Source organism: Phoca vitulina, unplaced genomic scaffold, assembly GCF_004348235.1.
Source record: "Phoca vitulina isolate PV1807 unplaced genomic scaffold, GSC_HSeal_1.0 scaffold44, whole genome shotgun sequence".
Classification (NCBI taxonomy): domain Eukaryota; kingdom Metazoa; phylum Chordata; class Mammalia; order Carnivora; family Phocidae; genus Phoca; species Phoca vitulina.
This window is the reverse complement of record NW_022589747.1, coordinates 11,365,960-11,387,268: the sequence shown is the minus strand read 5'-3', so window position 1 is coordinate 11,387,268 and position 21,309 is coordinate 11,365,960. Positions and strand designations below refer to the sequence as shown.

The 21,309-nt window shown below is 42.4% G+C and overlaps 1 long non-coding RNA gene across 3 annotated transcripts in view; it reads left to right on the top strand.

Annotated features, from left to right (window-relative positions):
* LOC116648564 overlaps positions 1 to 21,309 on the top strand; it is a 167,802-nt gene that overhangs the window by 20,863 nt on the left and 125,630 nt on the right. Inside the window, exons 2-3 of one of the 3 annotated variants that reach the window (XR_004302540.1) lie at positions 5,680 to 5,800; positions 14,752 to 15,940. The exons of 1 other annotated variant lie outside the window; for it this stretch is intronic. This is a non-coding gene — a long non-coding RNA (uncharacterized LOC116648564). The remainder of the gene's footprint in view (positions 1 to 5,679; positions 5,801 to 14,751; positions 15,941 to 21,309) is intronic. One more of the 3 variants, XR_004302542.1, reaches the window with a different exon arrangement.

The window sequence follows — 21,309 nt, the reverse complement described above, 5'->3', positions numbered from 1 at the left end:
CCTGGGATCATGACCTGAGCCGAAGGCAGACACTTAATGACTGAGCCACCCAGGCACCCCAAGTTTGTACCTTTTAACCATCTTTACCCATCTTACCCACTCCCCACCCTCCACCTCTGACAACCACCAGTCTACGTTCTCTGTATCTGTGAGTTCATATTTTTTAGATTCCACGTATAAGTGAGATCATACAGTATTTGTCTTCCTCTGTCTGATTTACCTCACTTTGCATGATGTCCTCAAGGTTCATCCATGTTGTTTGCAAATGGCAGACTTTCCTTCTTTTTCATGGCTGAATAATATTCCATTTTAACTATAGACTGCATTTTCTTTGCCCATTTATCAGTCAGTGAACACTTAGGTTGTCTCTATGTCGAGGCTATTGTGAAGAATGATACAACGAACACAGAGGTGCGATATCTTTTTGAGATAGTGATTTTTATTTCCTTCAGTTTTATACCCAGAAGTGGGACTGCTGGATCATATGGTAGTTCTACTTTTAATTTTTTGAGGAACCTCCATACTATTTTCCACGTTGGCTGCACCAATTTATATTCCCATCCACAGTGAAGGGTTCCCTTTCTGCCATATCTTGGCCAACACTTGTTATCTTTTGTCCTTTTGATAATAGCCAATCTAACAGGTGTGAGGGGATGTCCCATTGTGGTTTTGATTTGCTCTTCCCTGAAGACTAGTGATATTGAGCACCTTTTCATGTACCTGTTGACCATCTGGATGTCTTTGGAAAAATGTCTATTCAGCTATTCTGCCCATTTTTTAATCAGATTGGTGTTATTAGTGAGTTGTATGGCTTCTTTACATATTTTGCTTATTAACCCCTTATCAGATAAGTGGTTTGCAAATATTTTGTCCCATTCATTTAGTTGATTGTTTCCTTTGCTGTGCAGAAACTTTTTAGTTTGATGTGGTCTCACTCATTTATTTTTGCATTTGTTGCCTTTGCTTTTGATGTCAGATCCAAAAAATCATCACCAAGAGTGATATCAAGGAGCTTACCATCTATGTTTTCTTCTAGGAGTTTTATAATTTCAAGTCTTTTGTTCAAGTCTTTAGTTCATTTTGAGTTGACTTTTGCCTATGGGGTAAGACAGGCGTCCAGTTTCATTCTCTTGCATACAACTGTTCAGTTTTCCCAACACCATTTATCGAAGAGACTGTCTTTCCTCATTGTCTATCCTTGGGGACTTTGTCACAAGTTAATTGACCACATATGCATGGGTTTATTCCTGAGGTCTCCATTCCGTTCCACTGGTCAATGGGTCTGTTTTCCTGCCAGTGCCACACTATTCTGATTACTACAGCTTTGCAATTTGTAAGATAGTGTGATCATCAGGAAATGTGATGTCTCCAGCTTCGTTCTTCTTTCTCAAGACTGCTTTGGCTATTCGGGCTCTTTTGTGGTTCCATTCAAAATAGTAGATATCCTTTCTACTTTTCTGAACGCCGTTAACATCTTAGTCTCGGACCTTTAACCGGAGGGGTGAGTGCTGGTGGTCTATGGAGAGAAGAACTGAAACCGTGAGCAGGGGCTATCAATGTGCCACTGTGGCCACTGCCACGCTGCCAACTTGGGAGCATGTCCCTTTCTTTCGGAGGAATTCCCTTTAGGTTTTCTGTTACCTGGCTTTGGAATTAAGGGTGTTAGAAAGATGTCATGCCCTGTGCCGTCTATCCATTGTGCTGCTGCAAGTATTCGACTCTTTATCGCCTCCCACCTTTACCGCTCTTATGCCTCTAACAAACCCTCCAACCCCCCATCTCCAGAGCTGAGCCTCTGCCACCACTAACAAAACTTAGCAAGAGAAAACAAAACCGGCTTCATGCCCTCTGGGCCTGGCACGTGCTCACAGCTGACTCGTTCTCTGGAGGTAGCTCTCAGGCCATCTTTGAGTCCTTCCACCTACGGCCACCATGGGGTGGGCCACAGCCCTCTTGTGGCTGGCTGGCTGGTCCCTTCTTCTGTAATAGCCCAGGTATAGTCTATGACCCTCTTTTGACTGATTTAAAAATAGGCCCATTTGTGGGGCACCTGGGTGGCACAGTCTAGTGAGCGTCCAACTCTTGGTTTCGACTCAGGTCTGATCTCAGGGTTGTGAGATCGAGTCCCACGTCAGGCTCTGTGCTCAGTGTGGAGTCTGCTTGTGTTTCTGTCTTCCTCTGCCCCTCCCTACCCCACTTGCACTCTCTCTCTCTAAAATAAATAAAATAAATCTTTAAAAAGTATAGACCCATTTGCAGGTCACTTCTTACCACCCCATCACTGCCACTTCAGTGAACCCACCATCCCAACTGACCAAAATTTGTCACTGCACCTGAATTATTGCAATAACCTCCTAGCAAATATCCCTAGTTCCATCCTTTCCTCTATAGGATGATCAGAACTCAACACTCAAAATGACCCTTTAAAAAAATGTAAGTCAGATGAGGTCCCTCCCCTACTCATACCATTCCATGGCTTCTTAACCCACGCAGAGTCCTTACTGCACCAGAAAGGAGCAACATGATCTGGCTATGCCCCTAACCACATCTTCTCTGTTATACTTGTCCTTACAGTCCACCCACGTAGGCCCCTTTGCGATCCCTCCAATATACGGAGCCCATACCTGCCCCAGAGCCTTTGCACTTATCCCTCCTGCTACCAGGAGTTTCCTCATTTTCTCTACCAGACGGCTCTTTAGCTCACTTCCTGACTTTCCTGTCAGTTGTCCCAGTTCAATAAGGCCTTTCTTGACTGCTTAATATAAAATAGCAACTGACTCCACCCTGACACTCCCTAATACCCAGCCTGGTTTTTTGTTGTTGTTGTTTTCCATTATACTTATGACCATTTGAGATATTTCTTTGTTGTCTGCCTGACAACATAAGAATGAGGCAAGAGGCACTGTTTTGTTAGCAGCTAAATCTCAGAACCTAACACTGTGCCTGGCATTTAGTAGCTGCTCAATACATATTTGTGAGCTGATGAGGGAATCCTAAGCACAGGTGAAAGGATTCTCTGTGAATAGGAAGAAGAAATAAAGTGTGGGCATAGACAGGTGGGGTTATAACTGACAGAGAAGGGAATTAAGAGAATTCTCATTAATCATAGTTGATTTTTGCAGCGAGAAGGAAGGCCAGTTCATCTGCTAGGGGTGATGAACCTTTAGGTGGTGGAGGTGGTGTGTTGGAAGGTTTGGGGAAACAGTTGAAATTTTGTAATGGGGGCAGAAGGAGGTAGGAGGCAGAGCTAATTCAGAAGAGCATCCGGCATCCTTAAGGACCACTGAGGTTGAACACACTGAAGTTTCAGGGGGTACAAACCTTATCGCTATTCTGTCTAACCCAGCAGTGTTCTGAACCACAGGTGTAGAAGAGAAAAAGTTCAATGTTTGGATAAGGCATTGCTGTCCAGTAGAACTTTCTGTGATGACGAAAATGTTCCGTAATTGGTGCTGCTCAGTAGAGGGACCACGGGCCACCACATTGGACAGTGCGTAGGGAGGGAGCTAGACTCAGGTTCTGGTGGGGCAGAAGCCACAAAAGGACAGTAAAGAGCGGGCCCAAAAGGAAATGTCAATAAAGAAATAGTAGGCGGACTTGGGGATCTGAACTTGGTGAAGAAAGAAGTGAAGCCAGAAAGCAACTGGTAGTTTGTGGAAAATCTAATCATCCAGGAATCAGAGGCATGGATGATGTGAAATGGTATGTGTGGAGCGAGATGGAGAGAGTTGACAGGGAGAGTTTCTCAGAGAGTGGAATATCAAAGTTTAAGATTTCAAAAGGCAAACAGTTGTAAACAGTGAAAAAGTGCAAGGTGTGACCACGGGAAAGGGTTTCTTCTGCGGAGCGAGTGTGGAAGTCCTTGGCGTTAAGGAATTCGAAGGTCTATGAGAGACGGTAGAATGAATATAAAAGCTGAGGGGAGTTCAGGCACAGAACATGGGCAACTGGATACCCAACGCCTCAAAGCTGATTTTATATGAGCGTGAGAATATGATAAAGGTAATGCCGTTGTTAGTTATTGTTTGTCAAGCACTCACCTCTGCTGGGCATGGATCAATATGCTTGACATATGTGTGATCTCCTTCAGCCCTCTGAGCAGCCTGCTCAAGTAGGTTTTCGTAATATTGCCCTTTACAAATGAGGCCACCGAGGCTCTGAAAGACCAAATGACTTGTCCAAGGATGTGCTCTGGTGGAGCAAGGATTTCAATCCCACTAAAGTCCAAGCACGCTACCTCTAAACTCAATTGCCTTCTTACTTAGAGCAACAATGGGTAGCAATAAGAATCCTGAGTGGCTCCCGCCCACCCCCAGGCTCTGAAGGACCTGGGAGCTACAGGAAAGTAGGCATGCTTGATTGGGAGGAGAATGTCCACGAGAACTCAATGTCAGTGTCTGGATGGTGGAGCAAGGTTTTAGGGTGAAAACAGGGTGAAAACAGAGTGATTGGTAACTTACTCACAATTGAGCAAAGTGGGTGGGTGCAGGGCAAGGAGGAAGGGTGGGAGCACAGAGCACTTTGGATGGGATTACTGGGAAGGACGATTCTCTGAAGGCCTTGATTTGGGATGGGGAGAAAGGCTGATAAACATTGACTGACCTTAAACTTTCCTACTTAAAATACAATATATATGGTATCTATATATTCATTTCTCATGATATGAGAAAACTTTTAAGTGTGATGATTATCTGTATTAACAGATACTGAGAACTAAAGATGAAAAAAATTTTAATTTATGAGTCCCTGGTTAGCATAGTAACATTCAATTAGTTTTTTGCCATACCTGCTTTCATGAGGATATTATACAAGGTAGAAATTTCCAGAAGCATTGAACTAAGAGTGGGACTGAATCTTAATCTACATACATTGGTGGTCAGGATAGGTAACTTACTTTGTTTTTCTATAATTGCACTGAATTTCTACCATGAGCCTTCCTTCAATTTTCCATATGCCAGTGAATGAACCTCACTCTACTTGTTGTCTCCCAGTTGTCCCCTGCACCTAAATTTTGAGATGGCAGGAGTAGCGAGGGGTGAGAGAGATCACCTAGTTTCCCAATCTCATGGGCTTGAATGCATAAAGGGATCATCATCTATCTTGCCTATGTCCCCCTCAGATGTCTTGGTCTAGGCAGGTCATGGCTAAATTGTTCCTCATTCTTTTTTTTTTTTTTTTTTTAAGAGAGGGAGAGAAACTGGGGAGGGAGCAGCGGTAGAGGGAGAGGGAGAGAGAATCTCAAGCAGACTCTGCAAGGAGCATGGAGTCAAATGTGGGGCTTGATCTCACAATCCTGAGATCATGACCTGAGCAGAAATCAAGAGTCAGATACTTAACTGACTGAGTCCCCCAGGCACCCCTAAATTGTTCCTCATTCTTAACTTGTGGCCTCTTCATTATTTTGCAAGTTCTGATCAGTATAATAAGGCAAGAAATAAAAATAATGGGAAAATCTCAGGAAAATAAAAACAAGTAACATGTATGTCTTGGTAGATAGTATGAGTATGCTCCGGGTACAGTTTTTCAGTGCACAAACTCATGCGCAAGACACCGTCCATTTCTTTAGTTCTCAAATCAACACAAATCAATGGCAAACTGAATCTCCGTTATGATTTTTTGCCTTCCCCTCGTTCCAATGTTTCCTGGGTCTTCACCGAAGGAAAATCCCTCTATTTATAGGTACCCAGCTGGCTGGTGCTGAGACACTATTGTGTTGGCTACAAGGTCCCACAAGGACTGGGGCCTTGTCACTGTCTCGGGACACTGTCCAGCCTCCTGCAAGTCTCCACTGCTCCTCACGGTAGGTGCCCGTCTCCATCCATCTCTCCTCTGCCCTGGGCCATGTCTTCTCCTCCCTTCCTATTCCAGATACCCACCATTGCCTTTCCCAAATTTAGCAGGAGTCTGCCCTGTGGAAATACCCAGGGCAGAGACATACAAAAGACCTGGCTTTCTGCCTTTCCTTTGGGGAAAAGAGAATGCTAGGGAGAACAAACTCAAACCAGCGTTAAACCAAACTGTATTCACCATTACATAACCAGACAAACCCTGACTACATGAATTCACATACTCATATGAGAGTTCAGCCTGAGGACAAAACAAATATTCAGAAATTAATATACCATTCATAATAGAAAAAAAATGGATAATACCTAGAAATCATTTTAGAAGGTAGATACTTCTCCACCCCATTTTATAGATGAAAAAAAAAGACACAGAAACAAAATGACCAGTCCAAGTTTACACGAGTATACAGTGGCAAAACTAAACAAATTCAAGTCTATCCAGATCCAAAATGTATACACCCAAGCACTATAATACACTGGTTTAAAAAGTAATACATGTGTATATGTGTACAACTCCAGCATTTGTTGAGCCTGTATTATATGCCAGACACCTTGCTAAATACTCTGCAGACATTATCTCTTAATCCTATAATATCTACTGATAGAAGCCTTATTCATTCAATTCACACATGAAGCAGGCAAAGAACTTGATGAATTCATTTCTCATTCATTCTTCAGCTGTTATTTGGCTTGTTCCCAGAATGACATTAAAAGTGTTCTGACAAATACCACCTACCAATCATCCTTTATGCAGAAAATTCCAGTGCACTGGTGCCCATCCCTGACCACTTCCTCCCCAGGCCTCTCTTGTCCCGTGGCCATTTGACACTCTAGTCCCAGGATCACCACTCACGGAGTGCTCCTTTCTAGTCTCTCTCCCTCAAGCTGCCTTAGCCTTGGCCTTCAGCTCTTTTCTGTCTACACTCAAGACTTTCTCTGAGTGATTGGATCTGCTCTGGCTTCAGCTGATAGGTGGGTGATTTCTAAGTTTCTCTCTGGCCCGGACTTTTCTCTGAACCTCAGGCTCATTAAGCCAACTATCTATTGATCTTATTCCTTCTGATATCCTTCAGGCACCTTCAACTCAACATGTTAAAACTGAATGTTATCTTCTTCCCCCCAAAAGTCTGCTCCTAATTTTGCATTTCTGATCTCAGTTGTTGTCATCCAATCACCCGAGAGTTACCCCTTGACTATTTTCTCTTCCCCACAACTAAATACACTCAGTAACCACATCGTAATCATTTACCTTCCAAAGATTCCTCTGATGTAGCCCCATTGTTCCATTAAAAAAACTGGTAGGGTAATAAAGCAAGACATTGCGGGTTAGGACCTTAGCCCAGATTCCAGTACAATGAAAACCCTCAACAAATGTTAGCTATTATTTGTACTAATACATAAACAATAACAACCACTAGCACCACAACAGAAGCAAACCGTGCGACCACAGCCCCTGACTGTTAATTAATCAGATGTTGGCACTTTGGGATTAACGCTCCCATTGTTTCCTTCTTTCTTTATTCTTTCATATTTTTTTCATATCTCTGCTCTGTGTTTTGAGAAACCTCTTCAACTTTACCTTCCAGCCCTTCCTTTATTTCTGTTTTAACTTATATTTTTAGTTTGTGAAAGCTTTTGTATTGTCTCTGTTCCTTTAATGTCTTTGGGTTAATTTCTTCTAAAATAGTTCTAAGGACACTTTTGAAAAGTGCCCTTAGAAAAGACACTTTCTGTTCTGTGCCTTTAATTTGTTTTCTCCACCAGCAGTTTTTCCATTCATCTTTTATAACTTTGGCTTTCCTCCTGCCTGGTGATCCTAGATTGTCCCCTCGTAGTGAAGATGAAGTGTGCTAATTACCAAGACTAAGACAAGCACCCTTTGCTTTAGTCTACATAGGTCTATCTGTCCCCAAAGCCTAGCTCTTGATGGTAGGAGACATGCACACATGATACTGTTTCATTTAGTTCTCTATATCTTACATCCTAGTGTCTACAACAGTGCCTGGCGCATACCAAGGACCTTAAAAGTCACAACCCATCGTTATTGAAGGCCTTTCTTGTTGTAGTTGACAAGATTATGAGTGGATTCTAGAGAAAATTCTAATGAAACATAGGCAGTAACCTAATCCTGGAAAAGAGAAGAAGATTTTAAACATGATCAACCCTTCAAGCCAACTTTCTTTTTCTTTCATTTTTATTATAGAAACTTCCTAAAATTAATTCAAAATAGAAAGAGGTAATACTAGTCTGATAACTAGTGCCCTCCGCATCAAGAACAGAGGATAGGAATCCTGATTCCATTGTATTATTGAGATTCTGAGACATACCACTTAATCTAGCTAAATCGTAGTTTCTCTAAATAGAGAGACCATGAATTTCATCAACTGTTAGTTTCCCAGGGCTTTTTGGGAATTTAAGTCAATATCTTATAAAGTTATTTCAATCACCTTGGAAACCATACTTTTTATAAATACCCATCACAAGCCTTCATTCATAATTGTACCGTAACTCATAACTGTCGCGTAGCATCTGTCTCCAAGCCATTCTTCAAAAATGTGTGTGATAAAACATTTTATTAACTTACACATATCACACAATGCCTTTCTGGGTTGTCACATATGAATAAAAACTTGGTCAAATCCTATTCTCAGGCAATAATTTCTTAACCTTAACACTGTGTTGATCTCTCTCTGCGGCCTTCACATGTTTGTTTCTGGAAAGGTCTGAAGTCAGCTCGATTTTTTTGTTGCTCTCAAAGTTAGCTTGTTACTATCCTTTTATTCTCTTCATGGGTGCTTATAAGCTCTGTTTTTTTCTTTTTAATTTTCATAATTCAAACACTTATCATGATAGAATCACATTCTATCAAAATGCTTCTTTTTATTAGCATTCCCTGAAACCAATTTAGCCGTTTTCAATCTGTACATTGTAATGTTTCTTCCAGTTCAAGAATGTTTTCTTACAATGAGTCTGGTTTTCTCTCCAGGAACATCTATCATTCCTAGCTTGGCTTTGCATTTTAGGAACGCTGTATCTTTTCTCTCCATGCTCATCTCTTGGTATGTTTCTTCTTTCTGGAAGAGTCACTGTTATCAATGTCAAATTTCATTCAATATGGAATTTGTTCTTTATAGCCTCTAGTAAAGATTTTAACTCTACTCTGGAAAATTTAGTTTCTTTACAATCTTTTTTCATCTCACTTAGCTCTTTCTTCATTCTTTATTTCTTTCTGAATTATTCTATTGCCCTTTATCACATCTTTTCAGGTCACTTTTTCTTAGACAGCTTTAGGATACCAAATTTCTAAATAATTGTAATCAAAATCATTGTAGGAAGAATACTTTTCAGCTGAATGTCAAATATTATGGGTACTTTCTGTTTTCAACTTAGTTCTTATGTCAGTCTTTTTTTTTTTTTTTTTCTTCACCTTCAGTTGGATTTTTTTAAGATTTTACTTATTTCTTTGTCAGAGAGAGAGAGAGAGCACAAGCAGGGGGACCGGCAGGCAGAGGGAGAAGCAGACTCCCCACTGAGCAGGGAGTCCAATGTGGGACTGGATCCCAGGACCCCTGGATCATGACCTGAGCCGAAGGCAAACTCTTAACCAACTGAGCCACCCAGACATCCTGACATCTTCAGCTGGAAAGAGAGCTATTGCTATTTGATATTTGCAATTAGATAGGGTATGTGGACTCTTTGGTTCTGTTCTCTGACTTCTGTGATGTGGTTAAGTACTCTGAAAGGAAGGTCATTAGTAACTCCTAGAATCTGACAAGTGTTCTTCTGAAGATGACTGATTCTATGATACTCTGCACCAATGCTGTATATGAAAACCTGCAATTCTCAAGGCCCCTTTATAAAGGTACTTCCATTTCTACCTCTGCAGGAGGGCTTTATCAAAGGGATGATATTTCCAGGGCTTTACCAACGGGATGATGATTCCAGTGTCAGTATCTGTCCCCTTGTTTTCTGGAAGTAGCAGTCCTACAATTGATGCAGAAAGGTTAAAGGGACAGAAAAGGAAAGGAAATATAGGAAAAGGGTCCTATGTTAGCCTCACTGGAAAGGCCCACCAATACAGAGAAAGGGGATGCTTAGTTGACTAGCCAGGAGTCACAACTTGGGGAGGATAATGTAATGTCCTTTCTTCTGTCTGATGACAAGTGCTGCTTTGTTTTGTGCTTTGTTTCATGGGGGGTCAACCAGGCTCCAGTGGAATGATAGTTAATGAAACTATCCCCCCAGTTCTTGGTTTGGTTGTCAGTATTGAAGGTAACCAGAAAATGAATCGAGAGTATGGTTTCTCTGTGAAACAACGAACCAATTCAAACTGTGTTCCTATTTTTCATCAGTAAAGTGATTCTAAGGAAAGTCAGATGTTTCTGCAAGGCTTTTATGGTGCATTTTGACCAACCAATTTTCCCCCTTCAGTATTACAATAAGATTATTCTGATATATAATCAGATTCTGGACAAGAACAAAAGCTTCTCTAGACTTTACCTTTCTGTCTGTCTCATATATGCCTTTCTAGCCTGTATCCCTGTATTCATGCCCTTTTCTGTTAACCAGCCTGTTTCTATTCAAAAATGACATCATGACTTAGTTGCTATTACCAATTACAATTTATCAAACACCCAAGAGAGATGATTTGTCTGATTAGTGAGATTTTAAAACATGATAACAAGTAAGATAACACATAGAACCCTAAGTGCATTAATTATTCGAACTACCACTAACGATCACAATAATTAATGTTTCTGTGTTCATCACCAACCCAAGACACAGTCTCCTGAGCAGGAGGCATCTCAAGAGTTTGTGAACTTGCCACGGCCAGCCAGTAGGGTCTGCATGAGTCATGGGTTCCACCACAGCCGGGAGCTGCCAACATGCCGCTCTTCCCCACACTTTTCCACAGGAACTGGGGGTGCCTGTGCATTTGGAAAGCTACCTCGTACCCTGTCCACACTCAATAAACACTGCTTAATCATGACAATGGGAATGTGTGTGTTCCATCTCTGTTTTCTCCTGAACGTTTCTATTTAGGGAGCCCCAAATGTTTCCCCAAGTAATTTATTCCATTGCTTGATTTGCTGCACAGTCAAAAAAAAAAAAAAAAAAAAAAAATGTTCCTACTGCCTCCTTTAAATGTTTCCATTTTCTTTTCGAGCGCCAGCCTGGTGCTTGTCCTGTGCACATACACTCCCTGAGCTGGGCCCCTGGTTAGGAAGTCATGCCGAGAAGCCCCTGCTTCAGATGTCTTATGTCCAGGTTGTCAGATCCAAAAATACCTTCCTGGAGTCTAGGTAGAGGCTGATTTTGCTTTGCAGCTATTCTTTATGAGAAAATAATTTTTTCCACTTATTTTTTTTCCCTAAATTTTTGAAACAATCCTGAGTCAGAGGACCGCAGATCCAGAGGGCTGGATCCAGAGATGGTCCGAGTCTGTGGTTGCATGGTGGCTACCATCCCTGCAGGGTCTGCAAGATGTTTAGCTGGCTTTCCAAAGTCGACCCTCTTCCCCAAGAATGCTCTTTGGAGTTCCCTGTGCAATGGCATGTGTTTGTGCACGTGAGCCCGCCTCGAGGAGTACAAGTGTGCATGTCCTTTTGTGTGTGAGTAAGTGCGGTATCCATGCAGGTCATGTTCTAGGGAGGCACAAAAATGCCAATCAGTTAGGATCTATTTATCCAGCAGTTCTGTGCTTACTTCTCCAGCATTGATTCTTGCTCTAACAGCCGTGTGTAGGATCAGCTGTGTGAGATGTCTGAGTCAAAAACTGTTTCCCTTTGACACAACCCCAAAGCCCTCCCTTTCCAGAGGAACTACGCCCGTGGCAGGTAATACAGGCTAAGAGAGATTCACTCCTTTAGACTTCAGGAATTGTTGAAGTGACCGCTCAACATGGCGACGTCGCTGATGTTGCTGTTGGTACACACTAACAGGGGTGCTGGGAACGGGAGACAGAGGGTTCCTGGAGTCTCCTAAACAAGCAAACCGGGGCCTGAAAAGTAATGTCGAGTTTTCTCTGGAACCACATCATGAGATCCCAGTAATAAATAAATAAGACAACACATGGAATGTGATTGAAGCTTATGCTTCTTCCAAGGAGTGTAGCACCGTGGATCCCGTTTGAGCTTTATGGCAATCCGTTCCTCCCACCACCCCTGCCTCCAAGTGACTGGGACACTGTCATCGCCCTCTGTCCCTGAATGAGCAAACCCAGCTTCGGGAGGCTTCAGTGAATTACCCGAGGTCACACAGCTCTTGAGTCAAAGAGCAGAAAGTGGTGAGCAAGCCTTCTAATTCCAAGCCCAGGAATCTTCCTAGAACAGCCTTCAGAGAAATTGGTTGAGGAGCAGAGAGAACAGTGCAGAAGGAGAAGGGCTGAGCCTCAGATGTCCGGCTCTGACAGTGGACCTCAGGTTTATGAATAAATGCAGGTCCTTTAAAGTGGCATCATGGACGGGCCTGGGCTGCAGAGTCAGATCCAAGCTCAAAACCTAGCTGTGCTGATGACTGGGCCGAACCGTGGGCACATGACTCAACCTGGTTGAACCTCAGCCTCCCGCCTATAATACACGACTCCTTCCAAGCCAGCAGGAATATTGAAGGAGCCACAGGGAGACACACAGCCAGGCCCTGACACCTTGGGAATCCTCAGTTTCTAGATCTCCCTCCTTTAACCCAAGAAAGAAAATAACCAAAAGTGTGTGTTAACTGAATAATAATAATCAAATGTCCCTGAACAGGAGAAGCACTGAAAAAACACTCCAAGTGGCAAAGCCACCGTGGAGACCTCAGTCCCAAGAAGCAGCTACAGTAATGGAAGGAGGAGGTCACCCATGGATGGATGCCCACTTTTCCCACAGATGTTGCTCCAGGCCCCGGGAGAGCTCATTCCCACTACAACTGAAGGAGACCTTAGTAGGGTCTCTTTTAGGGGGAACATACAGCTAAGGAGATAGAGTAAAGGCAAATTTTGGGTTTACCCATACTATCTGTTTACCTCAACGAGGAATGAATTTTTAGTCAAATTCCTGCTTCCAATTTGCTCTCATATTTATTCCTTTTTTAAATTTTTTCCCAGTTTTACTGAGAAATAATTGACCAAAAAAAAAAAAAAAAATCACTGTATACATTGAAGGCATATGGCATGATGGTTTGATTTGCGTTCATTAATGATCACCATGAAAATTTCAGCTAATCAGCCTTTATTCCTTTGCTCTAATTTTCACTTGTGTTATTTTGTAGTAATTTATATACCTTTAAAAGATTTCTGAAATTCTTTTGTGAAAATGTAGGTATACCTAAAGAAAAATAGGAAGGTAAAGGAGTAAATAAATTAGATTTATTTTTTTAAAAGATTTTATTTATTTATTCGAGAGAGAAAGATAGAGTACACGAGCAGGAGGAGGGGCAGAGGGAGAAGCAGGCTTCCTGCTGAGCAAGGAGCCTGATGTGGGGCTCGATCCCAGGACCCTGGGATCGTGACCTGAGCCGAAGGCAGACACTTCACCGACTGAGCCACCCAGGTGCCCCACAAATAAATTAAATTTAGAAAATTGTTTCTATCATTCAGACTTGCCAGCTCTCAGACTGTTCAATTCAGTCTGTGACACCTTAGACTTCTCCTATTTTTCCAGGCTGTTGCGATATGTCACACGAAGTTTCATTTAGATAAGAACTTGCCTTTAGATTTTAATATCGTCCCTGTGTGGGGCCTTCACTTTAGCAGGGTGTGGCAGTCGAGCTTGGCCGGTTGGCTCCAAGTTCATCCCTAACCCCATTTGCCTTCGGCCACCTCCTCAATTAAGGTTAGGAGAATTAAATACATGCTCTTCCAGCTTTCTTTGCAGCTAGCAACGTCCGTGTGACTCAGTTCTGGCCAATGAAGCCTATCCTTTCCTGATAAAGGGATAAGTGGTTCCAGTGATCTCCTCTACCTCTGGCATAGAACGCAGGTGAGATGGTTAGGGCCGAAGCAGCCATCTATCGACACCGAGGCAGTAAGCCATCATGCTGAGAATGGCAGCGCAGAAAGATAAAAAGGCAGTTCTCGGGTTGTCTGTCTCCAGAGGCATTAACTGAAAAATATAAGCTTCTGTTTGGTTAAGTGCCTATTAGTCAAGGTTTCTATTAGCTGAAGCCACAAACCTTCTCCAAATTGATAGATATATATTTAGTATATTTATATATTTTATAAGTATATATTTATAAAATATGATGCAATTCAAATGTAATATAATAATTATATATTGTATAATATATATATATATATCTGTTGAAAATGTTCTGATTCTTTTCAGTCCTAGCACATAAACGGTAATACAGTTTCATTGTTCTATATAATGGGAATCTGTAGACTAAATTCTTATCTGCACTCAAACCTACATGCATAGTGACTCAAGGCTACCTCTTTGTGATGCTCTGTAAAAAAGCACACCTAAATCTGTAGCAATAACAGGAAGGCAGACACAACAAATTCCACACCAGCGCGTTCTTCTCAAAGATAAAGTTCAACTGCATGTGAACAATTATCTCCAAATCTAGAAAGAATCTGGAGTAACTTGAGGTTAAAATATCAGGAAAAGGGAGCAGACAGAACCTCACGTGACGCTGAGAATAAACAGCTTTGGATCCCAAAGCAACCACTCTGAAATTTCCCCCCAGCATTAGAAATACATTCTTATTTTCATCACTTACAGTCTCAAAGTTGCAATAAATGGGTGGTGTAAATGATATGGAAGACCGTTTTTATCCAAACTGCTCCTGGTTGAGCCAGGCTGACTAATCGGCATATACGTCAGTTGCTCAGTCCCCTTCTCTCTCCCTCTGTTCCCTTGATCCTCTGTGCTTTCTCTTGCTCACACTGCCCTGATTTGGAATTTTTGGATCCATTTCCTAGTTGACATCCACCTCTGTCCTCCTTCTCTGACTGCTGAGAACATCCTGATTCACCCTCCGGTATTTGGCTCCTCAACTCTTACAATTTATGAATGCAGTTCTTCTTCTAGAATGCCTGTCCCCTCAAACTCTACATTGCAGCCCCAGTTCATTGACTGAGATGAGAAGGACTCCAGGCCCATGCCAACAGAAAAGCCCCATTTTTCTCTCCCTCGCCAGTAACAACAGGATTTCAGACAATATAATGAAGCCTGAGATTAAAGGACAGAGTGGGAGCCACATGACATGTCTCCTGGTCATGAATTATTTTATCTGTGTCCCCATTCCCACAAAGGAAGGGAAGACAGCATCATGTTGGTCATAGGCAAAAAACCATCTTGAATTGAAGAGGCCCCCTGAAAATGGAAAGGGGGGGGATAGCTGGTACGGGGAGACTTCTGGATCTTTTTGCAAGGAAATCGTGCAACCATAAGGGCAGTAAAAACTGCTTATCAGAAGTTTACAATTTGACCATGATGAGTTCTAGAAACAACATGGCCCTCTTCTTCCCTCCCCCACCATCACCCCTGAGTAAGGCTTAAACAGTAACGATGGAGCAGATTTCCCCCCGTAATCTACATCATGGAGTATCATGCTTTTTATTCACTATTAGTTACCGGGATCAAGATTTAAATACATTTGGTAGATTTAGGAGATGCTGCTTGTGGAATTTAACATGTGCTCCCAAGTGCTTTGAGCCAACTGGGAATATGTTCCAAAGGGGATAATTTTCAAACTGCGAAATAAAGAGGGCAGTCTCTACCCAATGGAACTGTGTTACTTGGCTAGAAAGATTTGTCATCTGGGGTACGTCCTGTGCCTCTGGACCACTCTGAAACCTACCAGTGAGTCTCATGTGCACGTTTACACCGCACATCGCCTACTGAACCACCACTGGCCATCACCTTCACCTCACTGAACGCAGACTTGTTCACACCCTCCTCGTATCCCTGGGACTGCTGCAGAGCGAGGATGATGACTGACCTCGGCTAACTACGTCGTTCCTCTCTGTGAATGTCACAGTGTGAGGATGTGATACCAGGAGCAGTCATCTTGTGACCCTGGAGACAAGGCTTGTGCAGGCCAGCTGACATCACTGAGCTACCAAGCGAACGTCCCTGGAATTACCCTGTGCCCTGACTTCCTGTTAGGTAAGATCAAACATGCCTTTATTTATTAAACCATTTTTAGCTGGGTCTTTTGTTTCTTACACTTACAGCGGAACGTATCCTAAGTGCTACAAAAATCATCCCTAGAGGCACAGAATCTTGAGACTGGTTGGTTGGATTGGAGACGGAGTAACTTACAGACTCACAGAGACGATGTGGCTTGCTTAAATTATAGAAGCCAGACTTGCTGACGGGACTGCTGTGTGTTTTCCACTCTACCACGCTGCCACATGGGGTGTGGCTGGTTCATTTCAAGACCGTTGGCATTCACTTTCATTTGAATGATTTTCCTTTAGTATGATTTTGATGTTATTTTAAGTACAATATTTAGCTTGCCTAGCCAGGTAATGGGAAATCTTCAGCTAGAGGGTTAGGAACTAGATTCAACCTTGTAATTTATCGCCAACAACTATAAATCAAGCCAATGTCAGAAAGCTGAGAAAAAGAATAAACAATGGGACAGCTGCCGCCTGATCTGTCAACAATATATGGCAAGGCTAGACATGCCCAACAATTACAACTAAGCCATAAATATGTATTCTATATTTAACCCCACAAGCTTAAAGTTGTTTGATTTTCATTATTGATGTTTGTGCACCCTCAGGGTCTTAAATTATAAATCCTTTATCTTGTACTGTCATGTTATTAGGAAGAAGAGAAAGTGCTTTCTAAAAAATTCCATTTTGCATAGCTTCTCAGACCTTTGCCCTACTGACATTTGCATCCTGAGCATAAGGGAGTTAGCGCACGCATATGACTTCAGGATCCCAACACTAGGGTATCCAGAGGAGACAGGACTGAGTTAATGAGTGCTGGGAAGGCTGCATCTGGGGGGGGGGGGGCAGATAAGGGGAGTTGTTTAAATTGTAAAGTTTCAGAGTCTTGTAACAGTGCCTTAGACAAATCTGTTATAAATAACTCATAAAGCCATAGCATACTCTTTGTAATGCCAGGTCCGCGATCTCTGCTAAGAAGACTTTTTTGGGGAGAGTCCTCTCTTCCCTTTAAGCAGCCTGCATACTACCTAAGAAGATAATTCATATTGATAGATTATCACTATTACAGGAAGCTCCAAGTGATTCCCATTTGCTGCCTGTAAGTAATCCTTACTCCGACGTAAGATGTAAAGCCAAACCGAATTGCGTTTGGCGAAGCTGCTGTGCTAGGATCATGGCAGCCCCTTTTGTGGCAAAGACCATAGCTGCAGAATCACTTGACCCCGGGGTCTAACTCCTCCAGGAGAAGCTTTGACAGAATACTGACAACCACATTACCACTGTTCACATCTTCCACTGTAATTCTGCCAAACTGGCAACCATAGCCACGCAAAGCTAATCTTGTGCTTGGAAGATGGTCTTCCCTCAAGTACTAACAATACTTGGATTTTCACAGCTCTCTGAAACACAAGGTCTTCTAGAAGCTTCCTTAAGGACCCCTCCATGGGCTGTGCACAGCGGCCTCAACTTCCCTCCCTCATTTGTGGCACAGTTTTGCCAGCAAGGAGTTTTCTCTCCTCGGAGTCACTTCTGTCCCACTGGTGCTTTCTCATCACTGAAGGATGTTTGTCCAGTAGCCCACAGGATAATTTCCAGATTCTTTGAGACCCCTCTCAAAGAAGTCAGATGGGAATGAAGATGACACCTGAGGGTCAGATGTCCATTGTGGACGTGTATTTAGAAAGCCCATCTTGTCTTACAGGCAAGAGACATTCCCTCCTACTTTTTAGTGTGTGCAGAGAGAAAATAATGAGAGTGTCCGGGGAGGCATGTAATCACTTACAGGATCTCATTTCATGGGAGTGAAATTTCCACGCGTGACTAGTAATTAAGTCTCATTGAATCAGAATTTCTCTTTTTCATTAAAATATGAGCTTTAATTATATAAAACAATTGCTGTTAAAATGATTGCATGCATTTATTTGAGCTTTGAGTGCCCTCTACTGGAACAAGAAAAAAGTAAAAAATCAATAGCAGGGAGGGGGGCTTGCATGGATGGGTCCTAAGGACTGAAATGTTATTGTCGGGAAAATAATAATAATTGTAAGCACTCAACATATGTTATTCACAATTACCTTACAGTGATCAAAACTTTTTATAAAAATTACTCCTTAAACGGACCTAATAGTGCATATCTTCCAGGTTTTATATTTACAAAAATTCCTGAAGGATACCGATGAGAGAAGCATCTTCTTAGCCTCTTGGCTTGCTGTCTTATTTCCAGTGACTACATGTCTCCATACTATTGTGTTTGGTTTCCCGCCATGGCCTCTGAAACAAGTTGGCCCCTGGACCAATTTTCTTCTTAAAACCTGCTCCTTCCAAAACCATGTGTGATATGGACTTGAGTCTGGACACCGAATTCCGCATCTCAGCTTCATGGGCCCTTGAGCCCGTGTGCTCTTACCACCCCCCACCCCCCACCCCCCCGCCCTGCTTTAGCTCCTTCTGCACTCAGCCCTTGGGCTGAGCTGTGCCTTTGATCGTCCCCGTCCCCCCCGGGGACCTCCCAGCTCCCTCCTTCCGCCACCACCACACCCCCCTCAGGCCCACACTCCTCCCTGTCAGCAGGACTGCACCTGAACTCCCTTCCCTGTCTCCAGGTCTCCATCCAACCAGGCTCTCCACCCTCCTTGTTTCAATTCCTTTCCTAACTTGTCTGTGCTTCAAGGCTTGTTATTTCAACCACACTGTCATCAACACACTCATTTCCACCAACCCTTGGAGCGTCTGCTGTATAGGCCTTGAAGTCTATTCCACAGCAGCCTCACGATCCATTTGAGCCGATTCTAATTTCCAAGTTGCCGAGTGGTGCCTTTGCCCCTGGGTGGAAGCTCCGTCCTCTAGGCCAGTCTCAGGTGGGACCTCAGGAAGGCTCAGCAGTGTTCATTCTTATCTGCTCGTTTTTCTCATCCCTCAGGGATTTTTCAAACCTTGACTACTCTCCTTGTCAAGACTTGATTTGCTTCTACATTTCCAGAAAACAGTTGAGCGTAGGAGACTAGCCTCTTCTCCATTTGTTTTGGATTCTATTCCCTCCCAAGCGCTCTTTTCTGTTCTCCCTCTTCACAGGTACTTATCTCTTGGCCTCAGACTGTAAACATTCCAGATTCTCCAGTGTTCTGCTCCCACCCAGAAAAGGCATGACCCTCTCCCAGCCTTGACTCTCACACAAACCGCTGCCCCGTGTCTCTGTGGCTTCACCATGAGGCATCTTGAAAGCGCAGACTCTCTCCTTGCTTCCACTTTCCATCACCCATTCACTCCTCCATACAAGCCACTTTGGTTTCATTTTTTTCTATCCCTATCAGGAACTGCTCTCTCAAAGGCAATCAAAGGCAATCAAAGGCCTCTGTAACATCAGGTTTCCAGGATTAGCTACCTTGTTGCTCAGCCATTTGCAGTAGCTGATGCACCAGAGCTCAAGATGGCCATTTGCGTTCCTGTGCCCTGCCCAGCCAGTAGGAAGAAGGAAGCGATGCGGTGAGACATGTTCTTCCGCTGAACGATACCTACGGGCAGCCCTGTCCACTGCTTCAGCTCGCATCTCAATGGCCTGAATGCGGTCACGGGTCTAGACCTCGCCACAAGGGAAGATGGGAAAAATAGTCCATTCTGGTTGGTTAAATATCCCACTAAAATTTAGGATTCCGTTCCTAAGGAAGAAGGAAAAAACTGGTATTTGGGCATTTTAAATTTTGTATACCAAATGTTAGCCCAAGCACGAATGCATACACACATACATGCAAATGAGATTAGGGTTTAAAAATGCAATAAACTACACTTTTTTTTTTTTTTTTTTTTTTGTCTTTTTGTGGAATTTACATCTGATACTTTTTTCAGTATCTATTGTTTGCAAATTATTGAAATTTTAAATCCTAATATGTGCTTCATGTTTTCTAAATGTCTTCTGAATATATAAAAAGAGGACATAACTTTATTTTGAAGTTAAAAGTTAATAAATACATACTAATTTATCCTTATGGATATTATATACACTTTTTGTGTGCAAGATTTTTTAAAAATTAATCTTTAACAGACTGCAACACTCTTATGTTTTCCCACATATTTTTCCTGTATCAGCAAATGATTTTTTTTGCAAAATGAAAGTTTTTTTTTGTTTTTCAGATCACAAAGACTCTTGACAGTTATACTGACATTAAGATCTTTATTTTCTATTCTATTGTGATTTTCAAGTTGTAGTTTTTTTTATTCCACTGAGGTCATCTTGTAGAGTAGCAAGCTACATATGTAAAGCCACATGCTCTAATTCTCAGCAACACTGAGTCTGACAATATTCATTGTAAGGAGTTCAATGCATTTTACTTCATCTATTCCTCTCTGTTCTACTTAACTGCTGTTAATTGACCTGGGGTAATAGATCCATTATATTAAATGATGAATTTCATAATATGCCACTGTATTTTTATAAAACAAAATAGATGAACATAGGGGAAGGGAAGGAAAAATAAAAAATAAAATAAAATATAAGAGACTCCTGACTTTAGGAAACAAACAAGCGTTGCTGGAAGGGAGGTAGGTGGGGGATGGGGTAACTGGGTGATGGGCATTAAGGAGGGCACGTGATGTAATGAGAACTGGGTGTTGTATGTAACTGATGAATCACTAAATTCTACCCCTGAAACTAATAATACACTATATCTTATCTAATTTTAACTTAAATTTAAAAAAATAAAAAATAAAAACTGCTTTGCCTTGCACACTTGTTTCTTTTATTTATTTTTTAAATTGTTTTTATTTTTTATTTTTTTATTTTTTTATTTTTTTTAAGATTTTATTTATTTGCGAGAGAGAGAATGAGAGACAGAGAGCATGAGAGGGAGGAGGGTCAGAGGGAGAAGCAGACTCCCTGCCGAGCAGGGAGCCCGATGTGGGACTCGATCCCGGGACTCCAGGATCATGACCTGAGCCGAAGGCAGTCGCTTAACCAACTGAGCCACCCAGGCGCCCCAAATTGTTTTTATTTTTTAGGTAGGCTCCGTGTCCAATGTGGGGCTTGAACTCACGACCCTGAGATTAAGAGTTACAATTTCTACTGACTGAGCTGGGTCAGGAGCTCATGCACATTTATGTTTCCAATCCATATTTACAAGTATTGCACGTCACTCCTAAACTTCATTGATTTTTTTTTTTTTTTTTTGACAGAGAGAGACACAGCGAGAGAGGGAACACAAGCAGGGGGAGTGGCAGAGGGAGAAGGAGGCTTCCCGCGGAGCAGGGAGCCTGACGTGGGGCTCGATCCCAGGACCCTGGGACCATGACCTGAGCCGAAGGCAGATGCTTAAAGACTGAGTCACCCAGGGGCCCCTAAACTTCACTGATCTTAATGTTTAC